Here is a 12976-nt window from a genome sequence, read left to right on the forward strand (position 1 = left end):
CAATCAGGGACTATCGAAAATTAAATTATATTATAAGCTTTATGGTAGAGTTTACAATTTTTTGACAGTTTACAATCTCACGAGATTGATTATAAACTACACGACATACACGGAGACAACAAAATTTTTATGACAACGCAAAAATGACAATCTTTGATTGTTAATGATTAAATTTGCCGTCGAAATAGTAGAATTTATTATGTAACTTGTAATAATCTCAATTTTGACATAATAATTTCGTTTCTTAATTATTACAATTAAATTTATAATATCAACTAAAATACCTAGTAAATTTTTTTACAAATTCGGGTCCAAATAGTCATTTTTATTATTTTCACTTACGAAGCAACAGACTAGTGGGATCAAATGTAAATATCATTTTAATATTTAGGTAAATTTTCGTTTTTAATTCTTTCCGTGTAGATACTCGCCCCGTGTAATTTCGTATAACTTGTTTGTAATTTTTATTAATGTGATGTATCGTACCTGTCACACCTTGTACTAAATGTAAAAGTAAACAGGTTCGTCGTGTACCTACAATAGTTTTTGTAAGCCTTTGTTCTCTTGAAACATTTTACTGATGTACTGCATTATTTTTAAAAAGCAGGTTTGATGTTAGAATACTTTTTACAAGAGATTCTACCTCCAGGGAACAAGACTTCGTTTAAATTTCAAAAAATTCAGGAGTTCAATAGACAACAAATGGTTATAATGATGACAACAATACGTTGATTCGTTAATTTACAAACTGCTGAAAATCACACCAACTAATTTTTAAAGGTACGAAAAATTAAATATTTATTAATTTTATGTTTTCGAAAAAATATCTGATTTGTAGAATTTATTAACCTCGGGTAGTATCAAATCAAATTCTAAAATTAACTGACAAGCAGAAAAAACCATTAAACAAATTTAATTAATTAAATTGTCGATTTTTCTTAAACTCAACATGTTTTGAATATAAATGTATTTTACCTAATAACCAATCTTATTCTTATTTTTGTTCATCTGGTTTTGACCGAACATGCCTCATGGTAAACGGCAGTGCTTGACAAAATTTCCTCCTCCAAGAAAAGAAAAAAGAAGGTAAGAATAATAAATTCTTTTATTTAGTTATTTTTTACATATTAACAATGGACTAAATATGGCAGGAAAAGGGTAATTAAGAAGGGTGTTTTCCTGTCGCGTAACTTCCGACTGAACTAAACTTATACTAAAAAAAAAAAAAACTTTTGGGTGTTTCATTCCCACCAGCCAGTAATGCTGGTGGGCGGGCAGTCCCTCCGGACTATTCCGGAAGGTAGGGCGGAAGGCCGTCTTCAGCCTGCTTTCAGGAATCGTGGGAATGGGTGGGTGAGAAAGTTGAGACGGGCGAAATGAAGACAGAAGAGAGTGAAAGATAATCTATGGAATATTACTGCCTCAGCATTTGCCTAAGTGATCCAAGGAAACCACAGAAAAACTTGGACCAAGGCAGACGAACCCGGAATCGAACCGGCGTCCTCCCGAATGCTAAGCAATGGTCTAGACCTCTAGGCCATGCCGCTCGGTAAAACTTATACCATTACGCGCGCTTATTAAAGAAAAAATTTCAGGTAGTCGAATATCGTAGGGGTTAGGGGGGAAAATTTTACCCACCATAAACTAACCAGCTTTACCTATAAGATGTGTTAGTTATAGGTTTATGTAGAGATGCAGTGAATAGTAATTTTTCCGGGTGTCAGATAGCCGGGTACTCGATGAAGGATCCGGAAAAAAACTACTACAGTTACTGGTTCATGTTTTGGTTAGGGCGGGATGGTCATTACATACCACCCTCACCGACGTTCCAAACCACATTTAGTCCCGTTATAAAAGTTTAAACACTAAACAAATAAAATTTTAATTCTTGGTTGACGGATTTCTACGAACAGGTTGCTTTGAAACCATTGACACAAATCTATATAAATGCTAAAAGTCTGCAAGGTGACAAAATCATACTAATAATAAGTTATTGTTAATTTAAACCTACAATACTCACCAACAAGCGACAGAAATTGTGGCAGTTTATCGATATTGACGTATTCTTGTTCACGAAAAAAAAAACAAAGGCAAGAATTATACCGAAACAAAATATAATTTAGTATAGTAATCAATAAATAACACAAATTAGGATAAACGATTTATTCCAATAAACTCTCAATTATACCTGTTGTATCCAGGTAGATTTGTTATGCTTATTAAATGATTATAGCTGGTGTTTTTTTTCTCTGGTATTAGAATTACTTCATCCGGTAGAAATTTAATAAACTCGAATATACAACTTAATATAATACTTATGTTTAATTTGCACAACAAAATATTTAATAATGTTAATATAAACGCCTGTGAAAATATATTCATATTTTCCATAGAGTTAACCCCAATTAGGCCGTTGTGTAGTTTGGTACGACCAATTTTTTGTGCATAACTTTGTTCTATCCAACGTTTACCAATTAAGTATATTAATTGTTACAGTAAATTAACTGTTAATTTTAAATTTTCAGAAATTTACCAATGCGGGGAATGCGACATTGTGAAGAAAATCAGAAAATGCATCCAAGCCAGCGCACGAGATTCATCAGCAACATTCGGTAAGTCTTAAATTTCTTTTTATCAATTTGACATTTTTAATATAATTTTTACACAAGCAACATTGCGGGGTGAAAATCTACCCCAAATGGAAAAACGATAAATGAATATCTTAAGGTGGTTTTGATGCCAACAATTTCTTTTGTTGACGTAAAAAGTCTATTGTTTACAGTAATAAGAAACACTATTATTATAATTACAATTTGTTTATGAGAATATTTTAAAAAGTTTATTCAAAGTAATGGCCGCCAGTATCTATTATTTATCTAAGAATCTATTCATGGCTGATTAAAAGTAGAACTAGTAACTTAAAACGTTCAAAAATTATATTTTCGACTCTATTACCTACACTTATTAAAGAATGATCTAGTTCAGATCCACAACACTCAATTTTACTTTATTAAATTTAATATTTTCCGCATTTTTTATTGTTGAAAAATTTAGATGTTAGAACACATTATAACTCTCAGGCTAATAAGTCTGGAAATTTGTACTAGTATCCCAACAGCGACATGGATTTTTAAGGCGTTGAACATTGATTACCATTAATAAATGTTAGTTTGACCATTAGTATTGATTAATTAGTATGCTTAGATTTGCAAGTGATATAGCAGTATTAGCATCTAGCAAGGACGAGTTAGAGGTAGTTTTAAATAAAATGGAAGCGATATTAACAAAACAGTACTGTATGAAAATAAACAAAAGTAAAACAAAAATACTAGTATGCAAGGGAAAAAAAGTAGGAAAAGAGCCAATAGAAAGATAGGAGACGAAGAATTAGAAGAAGTGGCTAATTTTAGGTATCTAGGAAATCAGATAAATCAGGACGGAAGGAGTAGATTAGATTACTGTTTGCAAATAGTTAAGGACGAAGGTTGTTCTAGTTTTGTGGGATGCGAAGGTTAGCTCAGGATAGGAAAGAGTGGAGGTACGTGTCCAACCAGTCTTAGGACTGACGACCTTATGATGATGAGTTTCATTATGTACGCTGGTAACATAGTGCACAGTTGTGTGTGTGTACACTACTGTAAATCTATTTTGGTCAATTACACATACATTTAGATATAGATATTTGACCATAATTGTACTTTTCGCCACGCCTTGTAAAGGTGCGTTACAGAAAATCACTTTTCTGTTATGCCGGTTGTTACTTTTTCGTTTAGCTCTTTCAATCGTTTTGTTTTGTAATTTGTTGTAGAAGCAATTTTCAAATATTCCGCACAAGACGAGCAATAACAAAAATAATCAAGTGTGTTGGTTTATCTTCTTTTTTGTTCTTCTTTCTATCCATTTTTCTTGAGATAATTTGAGGTAATACAGTCGCCAGACTCGGTAATAACACAGTGCGACTGGTCGCGAATATACAATGCGAACGAACAAAGTGAATGCGCGTCTGAAAAACTTTAGTGGCAAATGGTCTGCGCGCACTTGATGCAATAAGCATGCAGCAAGAAAGCAAACAGCAGACGATTAATTATAATTTACGGTAGCGTAATTGCGTTCCATTAGTGCTTGCTGTCGGGCAACCTGTAATTACCCACAATGAGGGGCGGGTCCCTTACTTTACGTCCACTTACACCAGTAACAAACTTCATCTAACTTTCTCTATTGTTGTACTAGGTAATACTTAAAGTACTTTCATCTTTTAATATTTTTTATTAAAAATTTTCGAAAGGGTGGTAACCGTTATTATTTTTGCTAGCATTTTCGTATTATCTCGAAGTAAAGAAGATGTTTCAATTGAATGCACTCAATCTGTATAGGGCGGAATCCAATGAAAAGTAGATAATATGGATAATAGGGACTAAATCTAAGGGATTCTAAATCTATACAAGATTCGTAGGTATAATACAAAAAAAACTAAGGGCTAACCATTTTTGTTTGATTTGTGACGATAAGCCCGAATGTGGTCTCAGAATTGCTTTAGAACTAGGTTTGCCACCTTTTCAGGCTTTACATAAAGTATTTCTCGACTAAAAGGTTAAAAAAAAAGTACTCAGCATAAAAATAAAGTATTTTATTTTTTGTTTTTAAAAACATATTTTTTGTTACACCTAGCAGCCAGTAACAAATTGCTGTCGCTCTTAAATACATTAATAGCCTCTAAACATGGCAAACAAAGATTTAAGTAAACTAAAAGTTCATTTTAATTAGTTTTAATGAAGCTTTATTCCTGTCGTCCCACCACTTTGCGTTCATAACAGAGAATACTCTTTCTGTAAATGCTGAAGTGGCCGGAACGGACAGCAAAAGTGACACTACTTTGAACAGATTTGGGAAATCAGGTTGTTCCGTAAATATGACTTTGTCAATGAAACTAGCGTTCAGAAACATAGAAACATTCATAAAAATATTGTATTGTGTAATATTATTGATGTAAAAATACTCTGAATTTCGAATGATCGCTTACAAAATTTCGATGTTTACTTAAGGACTTAAATAAAGTATTTTTGCGTACTTTATGTGTCTTGTAAAATATAACGTACGCACAGTCGAAATAGAGTACAGTACTTTGTAATAAAGTGCGGGTGCAACCGTACTTACAACTTCAGTATTTCTATGTAAATAAATTGACAAAACCGCTAAGGCGTTTATGATGGACAGCACACTTCGTTGTAATATAAAATTTCTCATTTTTAAAATTTTTGACAGATGGAGTAGTTAGTCTGGGGTATTTGTAGCGCAATGTAGCTTTAGAATTGCCGCAAGACATCGATATTTCAAAATAAGCATTGGGTACTCAAAAAATGACACAAAAACTCCTTTTATAATAAATAGCACAAATTGCGCTGTTCACTTATTAATATTATGATTATTATTATATTATTGACAATGATTTCTTCTAATCTGTTAAGAGGGCAGTATGAATTAATGATTAATTGTTCATTTGAAACGACTACTGCATCCACTTGATCACTCGTAGTGTCATAGTTAAAGAATCCTGGACACACCTGCTTTCGACTGCACCGTCCGTCAATAATAAATCTTTAAAGTTCAAAATCGGCCATTATCGACATGGCGCGTCGTATCGTCAAACACCACCGTGTTTCCGCGAAAAAGAAAAAGGAAAAAAGTCGGTCGTGTATTTTCAGGAACTGAACTGGTCGCTGACGGTAATGAATCAGCGACAGCGGCACCGGCAGAAGGACTGTCGTTGTTCCTTTTACTTGAATGTAATTGGATTCTTACTTTCAGCGCATTCGTAACAGGAGGCGGCAATATAAGGCGGCTTATTCTTTATGGCAAATGAATGCCGCACTTAGAAATTTTAATTGGACGATGGACGCCAATGTTGCGATGTTGCATTTTTTATTCTTTTGTTTGTTCGTTCTAGAACTTATACATATATTAAACTAGTTTTTTACTAAACATTAATTTTATATTTTTGTTGGCGTGGTGGTTTTCAAATAATATACTCTCGACAAAAGTGACGTTTAGAAAGTAAACTATTCAATCAGAACAATACGAAACAATATTGGCTATTAAAAAATAGATAGGTCAATCTGAAGTAATATTCTTAATGTAGAAATCTTTTCTTCGTCATTTGAAGATATATATTTTTAAAATCAAATGACAATTACGTGTTTATATTTTCCTTTTATTACATAAATTGTCTTTGGGTTTTATAAGAGGTAGAATAATTCTAAAACTGAACTGACTATTTTTTATAGTACCTCATGTATACGATGTACATAGATGTCACCGTTAGTTTATAATCTATCTTGCGAGATTGTAAACTATCGATAAATTGTGAACTGTACTATGCTGCTTATAATACAACGTATTAATTTTGGATAGTTTATAAACTATCCATGTCAAACCGTCCATTGTTAACTGACATCACAGTTGAATGCGACGGAGCGCACCTTGCGCGCTGATTGGTTGCCATCTTTGGTTGTCGTTCGTTAATTGCCTAACGTAAACAAACAGATGCTTTTGTGGTTTTGTGACATTTTTAAACAATTGTAACAATAACTGAATATTTTGTTTTGTATTCTATTCCTTTATGTTTTGATTTTTATTTTCTCACTGTGCGTAACGTAGTTTTTGATTATTAATATTGTTTATTAAAAAATTATATTGATTGACATACTTGATTAGCAATTAAATGATTGACTTTTTTGTATAATTCCTGTTTGTTTTTTAACTCCATGGATAGAGAAAGAGCTACCGCCAAGACCGACCAATCAGGGACTATCGAAAATTAAATTATATTATAAGCTTTATGGTAGAGTTTACAATTTTTTGACAGTTTACAATCTCACGAGATTGATTATAAACTACACGACATACACGGAGACAACAAAATTTTTATGACAACGCAAAAATGACAATCTTTGATTGTTAATGATTAAATTTGCCGTCGAAATAGTAGAATTTATTATGTAACTTGTAATAATCTCAATTTTGATATGATTCTTTAAAAATTATGCNACATGAACCCTGCGTAAATGTTTCAGAAAATTTACCTTCTAGATATATATTTGACCAAAGGTTAGACTACGTTAGTTTCTTTTCCAAATTTTAGACTTTTTACCTCCTGCGTCTTCACCCCTCCGCCACCATCTAAAAGCACTTTAGTGTTGTAGTTCTTTAAGTACAATAAGGTCATCCCTACCTCCTTTATCACAGTTTCCCCCCAATTCTGGAGTTGTGAAATGCAATGTTATTTGATTAGTGTAAAGAAAAATCAATAAATAAATAATATTTAAGCCCTAAACTGCTCACCTTTGGTAAAACTTAAAAAAAGCATTTGCGGTTACCATTCTATAGGAGGCGCCCAAAAACATTTTTGGTCATTTTAATAAAAATCAATAAGTTTTCTGAAAATCGGATAACCACAGGAATTTTTGTAATAATATCTACTCTTATAAAATAACTATAGGTTAATATTTACATTTCTTTTCTCAATTTTCAATAAAATTATCACTGCAAAATTGTTTAATAGCACATAGCTAGAGGAATTATTAAAACTAACTTATCTCAATATCAAAATGTGGAGATATCTATTGAAATATTAAACAACCTTCATATTTCAATGCTGCATTAAAATATTTACATTAAATAGTTTTTAAAAAGAATCGAAGCTTACGTTCCCATTTAAAAATATGAAACAGCAATTTTTGCAACAAACATTGCAATGACAGAATAGTTATTACAATTTTCAACCGTTTTTCGATATTTTTGGACCAACTTTTTCAGCGAATTTGAACTTTTTACGACTCAAATTGAAGGTTTATGAATAATTTTTAACGGTTTTAATGTAGGAAATAGCGGGCATTTTACAACATCGAAGCTTTAAAAAAAAATCAAAAATTACCTGATCTGAAAAATTTCCCGGATATTTGCTCAAAATTTTTTTTTTATTCAAGTTTACATCTTGGCCTACTATCATCGCAGCTTTTTTGCAGATACAAACTCACAAAGATGTATTCATCAGAAAATCATTACGCTTTGAGGCGTCGTTGTATATTTGTCGAATTACAATCGCATTAAAATTTTTGTAGAAATCTACGTATACGTTTCTGATTTATTATTCTTTGGTTGTCTATAATTTTATGAGTGCATTTGCAGCGCCTTTTTAAATTTAGATAGTTGGATTATGGTAGTTCCTGTTCAGCGCCATTTTTTTTACGTAACGCAAGGCCACGAATTGTATAAATAATGTGACTTGTATGTCGTTTTTTTACGCCTTTTAAGGCAATCAGTCATCGAGCGTTTTCCTATAAATTCCATTCATTACTCTCACCAACAACCGCTTCCATTATGAGAAAATTTGAAACTTAATGACCGTTCCAATCGCATAAAATAACGTTCTTTACAAGCAATTAAACAGTTATAAAGAATGTCGTCGGAACCTTTTATAGTGTACGCGATCGTTATTTTTCTGATACGGTGACTGCATTCAACATGATCCGCGTTACCTTCCGGGTAAAGAAAATTTCTCAACACGAATGAGATACGACCTCTTATTACGAAGATGGCTCACTAAGATTTATAAATGAGAGAGAGAGACAGAGCGAGAAGGAGCAAGAAAAGATTAGTAGAGCGTAATAAAGGGTTCTACTATTTTCTTCAATTTACCAATAACGGAGGATGTCTTCCCGTAGGAAAAATTTCCTTTTAATTTCCATTAAAAAAATGCCATTTAATTACCACTGATAATAATTAATGGTAATAAATGGAGAATTACCAATGGGAGTCCCATTCCCGAACTCAATGGGATTTCCATTGCTGAACGCAATGACATTTCCATTACTGAACGCAATGGAAATTCCATTCCGTTGAGGAATGGAAATCCCATTGCTTTCCATAGGAACTTCATCAGCATGCTTTTTTCCATAATCCATATTATTTTGTTGAGAATTTGGTTCTTCAGGTACCTGAACCAAGGCACATGCCTGGATGTCTGGCTCTTCATCATTGTGTTTAGATTTTTTGTTCACTTGCTTCTGATAAAACTACATCATTCTCACAGATGACTTCGGTCTCCTCTGTATTCTGGCATGGTTCAAAATCATCAAACAATGCTTCTAATATAGGCTTTTTCACTTGTGTAGGGGTTGTTTAATAAAAGGCTCCGGGTAGTTGAATACATATATAATAAACATAATAATGAGTATAAACAGCATACAGCAAAACGAGTAACAAACAGGAACTAAATATATACAACTTATATACAATATTCAATGTATCGCGTCTTCCAAAATACATAAGTCTTCGTGTAATTACCATCAATACGTCTTTCGTCTTTTTTGAGCAAAAATGCTCAACGTCTAAATGAAATATACCGTTTTAATCAAACGTCTTACTACCTTGCTTGTCTCTCACTCTACTGCCGTGGTGGTACCTCACGTACCCCCAACATGCACGCATAGGTAAAACTAGATTATGGATTTTCCACCACCTAATTGCCAATATCACTACTCTTGCACCTGGGCAAGTAAAAACCGTATCGAAAAAGGCTAATAGTATGTAGCCATTTGGTTATAATAAACGAATTTCCCTAAAGTATTCGTAAGAATAATATAATATCAGCGGGTTTATGATTTGGAAATAGTGGATGGATATATTTTTGAGACCATTTAATAATATTTAATTTAAATGTGTACGCATGCAAATATCTCATTCAAAATTAAATAACATACAAACATTTACAAATTTTCCATTGATTCCCATTGAAGTTCAATGGAATTTTTTCCTACGGATTGTGTTGTCATGTCATCCTATAAATTGCCCAAATAAGTTGATCCATATCAAAAGTCCTTTGTTCTTCCGAAAACTTTTGTGATTCAAATTTCTCATACACCAACCAAGGGTCTTCGTTTCCCTTAAAGTATCAAGTTACCTCTATTCCCACCGATTCCACATCTGTTCCTTGTTAAAATTTTCCAAAGAATGGTTTGTCCAACATGTGCAGATACAACAAGCGTACCCATCAAACAATTAAATTTCGGTTGCACAATTTTTCAAAAAATGTCAGTTATGATTTAATACAGGGACACACTTAAAGTGAGCAACATCACGCCCAAATGGCCTCTTGCAAAATGCCTATGCGAGCATCTGCACCATTGGACGTTCAATAACCAATCACCTCACCCTTGCACTGGTCCGGTGGTGCCATCAATATGCAATAAATGTCACCCCAATGCAATACGTCTAAATCCAAGACAACCCCTAACACACGTCATGAGTCATATCCAATAAATATTCCTTTTAGTAACTGAATAATTTACTCATTGTTAAATATACAAAAGGTCGTTTTCATGATTCTCAAGTAAAATAATGTCGAATTTAGATCAAAATTGACATTTGTTGGAATCTCGAGTCCGGATCTGGAAAAAATTGTTCTAAAAACAGGAAATTGCTAATGTGTTTAATATTTTAATTTTTTACCGGTGGTGACCCAAAAATAAAATTGTGTATAATTCCTTAAACATTGACTTGTATTGAATAAAATTTGCTTATTTCATAATATAAGATTTTTAGAAGTAAAAATGTTATTAGACTATCTTCTTCTTAATATTGATTTTTCAGTTTATTTTGTCTCAGATTTTAATATTTAATTAATAAAAATTGATAAGAGTTATTAAAAACTTAACTAGGGTCATAGATATGTTTGTGTATTATTGCTCTGATTTACTTTCAAATTGCATTTAACTGCAAAAAATTAAAAACCTTCAACATTTTAGATGAAAAAATAGAGGCTCTTCCAATTTACCACATATACTCTTTTATGAGCATTTTATCAACGCAAGATTGTTCTTGTGCTGAGCCCCTCCTTCTTTATTCATTTATTTCATAATAATCACAGGTGCCTATTCCAAATGTTTTAAATATTTTTAATGCTAATTCGTACAACAAAGAGGTTTCATGGTGATAATTAATGTATAAGAAACACCATTAATAAAAGAAAATACTAGTAATAAGTACTATAATTCCAAGAAATTAATTGTTTTTGAAAGGGTAAAATTAACTAGTAAAACATATAGTGTTTGTTTTTGCAAAATTTGGCTTTATTTTAGCTTTATTTTAGACATTAAATTAGGTGATTGTTTTTTAAAACACTTTATAGAACAAACAGGATAGCTCAAAACCCCAACGTCAAAACACGACACTGTAGTTGTCCAAAGCACTTTTCGGTAACAAAGTTACCTTCTTCAGGGACTTCAGTCGTGTTTTGGCGTTGGGGTTTTGAACTATTCTGTTTGTTCTACAACAACCGCCACAGTTTTTCCAATCTTCATATTTGAAAACACTTTTTAATTTGCTTATTTTAAATTGACTTACTGTTAATATAAAATGATACCGAGGGCTGACAAATTGGCTACTTGTGTGGGTCAAGCCAACTATTTCTTTTTTGGCAAATATAATTACCGACATTTCACGGACAAACCCCATGCGCAAACGCAAAATATCAGGGTGGTACTTTTGCATAAGTAATTTGGTGAGTAGCCATGCGGCGCGCTAATTTCATACGGACAGACCCTTATTGTTAGTTCTTTTTCTTTCTTCCTATACGTCTCTTTCGGTTTTCGTTCTCATCGCAAAATGTAGGCAATTACCTTCGTGTATACAAGTACATATTATATAATTTATGTTTTGGGCAATTTTCTTCTTCCAGAAAATTGAGTCATTATTAGCCATCGATATTATCTGTACCTCAAGCAATAAAAGATCGCTGAATATCGCCATCAGCAGTTATGCAAAAAACTAAAAACGTTCTCAATTATTTTGGATTAAAAATGGATGAAATTGCCGGGTGTGTGTATACCGAAGGACGATGTGACTCGCAATTTAATCCAAGTGCCCGGTTATCTTTTCGTTTGCATTAAATATATTAAGTATGAGCGTGGGACGTAGTGAAAATAAGTAACCGAAAAGGTTCTCTGTGGACTCTTGGTAATCTATTCATTTTTGTTTTATCCCTATTAAGTCGCTGGTGGATAATTTTCTTTATTATAGATGTGTTTTGGGCGGCAGGTGGAACAGCTTACGATAATGAACGATATATCATAAACGTACATGAGAATATCAATCTATGAAAAAAAATGTCGGATTGTTACTTTTTTACAACCGTAAAACATAAGCGATTGTTAAATTTCTGTTTCTGTTGACTTTTTCTTCCCTATTTCGAGAAATTATAAATGTATATGTGAAGTCCACTTGTTACCACGGAGTTCATAATTATTTATTTAGTAGGTAATAATAAACAAGTTAATGTTTTATTGTTTATGGTACCATAAATCCACTAGCACATAAAAATATGTATCAGTGCTCTTCATACCCGAATACCAAACACCAATTTTGATAACGCCGACCGCGAAAGCTTTAGCTGTTTTACGTATGAATCCATATTCACACGTTATTTATCCGAAACCATTCATATATAATGAATAATTAACTGGCAATATATCTTGAAGAAGGTTTACTTTTACCATTAAGGAAAATTAAACAATTACAATAAACAATAACCTCATCTAATTAGTATTACTTAAAAATTCGATAGTATGCTCATATAGCCACACACTCGAAATACCACCTTAACTGCTGCCAAATGCAGCAGTATAATTCATTTCAAATTGAAAATTAAACATTTTATTAATTCTACTCATAATGAAAAGATAGGCGAACATACTAATCTGTAACCTACCGGGATTTTATAGAATGACCATTCATTTATTGTTAACAATGTATCACCCAGTTCTTATGGCAATATTATGATAACACTTACCTATCAGAAATTAAGAAAATTTCTTTTGAAGAAAATTTAATGTTTCTTATCAGAAATATTATGCTTATACCTAGAGGAATGAAAATTTTTGCTTTTCTGAAAAAATATAAAATTATTACTACAACGCTTATT

At 32.3% G+C, this 12976-nt stretch overlaps 1 long non-coding RNA gene across 1 annotated transcript in view; it reads left to right on the plus strand.

Annotated features, from left to right (window-relative positions):
* Positions 1 to 885: 885 nt before the first annotated feature.
* Positions 886 to 12976, plus strand: part of LOC108734875 — an 89552-nt gene continuing 77461 nt past the window's right edge. The window contains exons 1-2 of the long non-coding RNA XR_001937462.1: positions 886 to 1086; positions 2526 to 2612. This is a non-coding gene — a long non-coding RNA (uncharacterized LOC108734875). The remainder of the gene's footprint in view (positions 1087 to 2525; positions 2613 to 12976) is intronic.

Source organism: Agrilus planipennis, unplaced genomic scaffold (assembly GCF_000699045.2).
Source record: "Agrilus planipennis isolate EAB-ADULT unplaced genomic scaffold, Apla_2.0 scaffold50, whole genome shotgun sequence".
Lineage (NCBI taxonomy): Eukaryota > Metazoa > Arthropoda > Insecta > Coleoptera > Buprestidae > Agrilus > Agrilus planipennis.